The sequence below is a fragment of the Microtus ochrogaster genome, unplaced genomic scaffold (assembly GCF_000317375.1).
Source record: "Microtus ochrogaster isolate Prairie Vole_2 unplaced genomic scaffold, MicOch1.0 UNK20, whole genome shotgun sequence".
Taxonomy (NCBI): Eukaryota; Metazoa; Chordata; class Mammalia; order Rodentia; family Cricetidae; genus Microtus; species Microtus ochrogaster.
The window spans coordinates 76,000-79,009 of NW_004949118.1; the positions used below are offsets into that span (position 1 = coordinate 76,000).

At 35.2% G+C, this 3,010-nt stretch overlaps 1 pseudogene; it reads right to left on the reverse strand.

Annotated features, from left to right (window-relative positions):
* Window positions 1-112: 112 nt before the first annotated feature.
* The window catches only part of LOC101990672, a 52,930-nt pseudogene continuing 50,032 nt past the window's right edge, over window positions 113-3,010 (reverse strand).

Here is a 3,010-nt window from a genome sequence, read left to right on the forward strand (position 1 = left end):
TGGTTTTGGAGCCTGTCCTGGAACTAGCTCTTGTAGACCATGCTGGTCTCGAACTCACAGAGATCCGCCTGCCTCTGCCTCCCAAGTGCTGGAATTAAAAGTGTGTGCCACCACTGCCCAGCTGCTTATTGTAATTCTAACTTTACTTTTTACATCTGTTTCTTGTGTACATAGTTTTGTGTAGGGTTTGGAATTTCTTATTAAGTTAAAAGGGTAAGTGCTGTGAGAGCAACTTCAGTCAATAGCTTTAAGATATCAACGCACTTGAGCATGGTCTCTTACAAGTATAAATGAATCTGTAAAGTGTGTGGTTGCTTTCTTGAATCCAGCTCTTGATTCTGGATGCTAGCTTTATTGTATATAAGATCCATTGCTCTGTAGGTGCTCATCTGACCTATAAAAGCCCAAGATATTATTACACTCTAACTTGGTGTTTTCAAAAGTCAAAGATTCAATTAGTACTCACATAGTTCAGAGTCTGTCACTCTGACTTGTACAGCCTTCAAAATTCATCATTAAAACATGAACTCAGTGTTACATGATGAACTTAGAATGAATGTATTAAGTAAAATCAAACACTTCTGTCTCATGTGTGTATGTTTCATATTTGTATGTGTGATTAAGGTTTGGGAAGATTGGGAGATATGGTACAAATCTTTAATATTCTTTTGGAAAATGTGTGGATTGTCTTCAATTAAATATCATAAATCAGTCTACCTTAAGAAGACAAAGTATTTTATTCTGGTACAAAATGAAGCAAAGTTCCATATTTCAGCTATTCATTTTACACTATCACTTTGTATAATTCACCCACCATTTTTTATTGGAGTACTCCATTTTTTATTTGATGACCAATTATTTAAGTTCTTTGTATGTTTTGAAGATCAGTCTTCTGTCCAATGTGGGGTAGGTGAATATCTTTTCCCATACTACAGGCTCCCTTTTCTGTATTGTTGATCATGTCCTTTGTTTTACAGAAACTTTTGCTTTAGGAGATCTCAATTGTCATTTTTCTCAGTGTCTGTGATGCCTGGGGTTATAATTTGAAAGTGGTCCTCTTTACCAATGTGTTCAAGTGTACTTCCAACATTCTGTTCTATGTAGTTCAGTGTGTTTGTCTTCATGTTGTAGTCTTTATTCCATTGGGACTTGAGTTTTGTTCATGATGATAGATGTGGATCTACTTTCATTCTTCCCCATATTGATATTCAGTTATGTCAGCACCATTTGTTAAATGTTTTCTCCATTATATATTTTTTGGTGCTTTGTCAAAAATCAGCTGTAGTAGGCAAGTGGATTGATATCTGGGTCTTAGCATCAGTTCCATTAGTCCTCCGATCTGTTTTTGTGCCAACACCAGGCTCTCTTCAGTACTGCAGCTCTGTATTCATCTGAAGAAGTCAGGGAATGTGATGCCTCCAGAAATTATTTTTATATAGGATAGTTTTGGCTATCCTGCAAGTTTTTAGCTTTTCTATATGAAGTTGAGTGTTTTTATTTTGAGATCTGTGAAGAAATTTTCTGATATTTACATTGGAATGGTAGTGAGCCTATAGAATGCTACGTTGATTTCTACCTAACAAGGGCAAGGGACATCTTCCCATTCTCTGGTGTCTTCTTCAAAGATTTAATGTTCTTTTCCTACAGTCCTTTCTCTTCTTTAGTTGCTAATTCCATAATATTTTATATTATTTGTGGCCACTGTTAAGGGTGATTTTTCCATCATTTATTACTTTAAGCCATCTTTCTTTTTCAGAAAATATTCCTTGTAACCACCTTCTATCTACCTTCCTGATGACCACTCCCAATCTTCTGATAACCATAATTTTATCCCCAACTTCTAAGGATACTTTTATACAAACCATACAAGTAAAGGTATGAGAGATTTGACTCTTCATGCCTCTCATATTTCAGTTAATGGTATCCTTTGAGCTTAAAAACATTGTTGAAACTTTTAGGATTTTATGGCTCTGGTTTGAGAGCCAAATTGTGTTTCTTTCACTAGGCCTTTTTAATGTTTTGGCTGTTTTCAGGAAGATGTTGTTTCTTTCTCTAGTTCTAGATTCAGAGACAAAGTTCTTTCCTTTGGCTCTGGTTTGAAGACCAAAGTTGGAATACCCTTCCTGTAACCAATAAGGTTTTACCCATTACTTTGCTGGTTCAAACTAAAATAAAGAGAGGTTTAATGATGCATAAACAAATTGTTGACATTATCAAACTTTTTTCTACACAATAAATAATTTTGGTTAACTGACTATAAGTGGCTTAACATCTGAGAGAACAATTTAAAATAAGCCCCCAGTTTTTTCCTGAGATCCAAAAGATTATGATAATATGCACAAGCTTTCTCAGATGACTACACACAAAGTCTTACTCTTCTGTGAAGCAGAAAACATTATGACACTGAATTCATGTATAGACTTTCACTACAGTATGATTTTTTTTCATGTTTTTGAAAAGTATGCAAATTAACTTCATGGTTTCTCTACAGAAGGCCTCATATTACGTATTTGGAGATGATTGTGAAAAAGAATTTACCACATTCCATTCACAGGTATCTCTAGAGTATGTTCCATTTTAAGCCTTTTAGGAGTACCGGGGTCTGCAAAGGCTTTATCACACTGATATTATTCAGTTTCTCTCAAGTATGTGTTCTTTTATGCATTTGAAGAGCACCACATTAAGCAAAGGCCTTACCACACTGCTTACAATCATAGGGTTTCTCTCCGGTATGTGTTCTTTTATTCAATTGAAGATGATTATGTCGTGCAAAGGCCTTTCCGCATTGCTTACATTCATAGGGTTTTTCTCCAGTATGTGTTCTTTTATGGCTTTGAAGATTATTGTGGTATGCAAAGGCCTTACCACTCTGATTACATTCATAGGGTTTCTCTACAGTATGTGTTCTTTTATGCAATTAAAGATGATTATGTCATGCAAAGGCCTTACCACACTGCTTACATCATAGGGTTTTTCTCCAGTATGTGTTCTTTTATGGTTCTGAAGATTA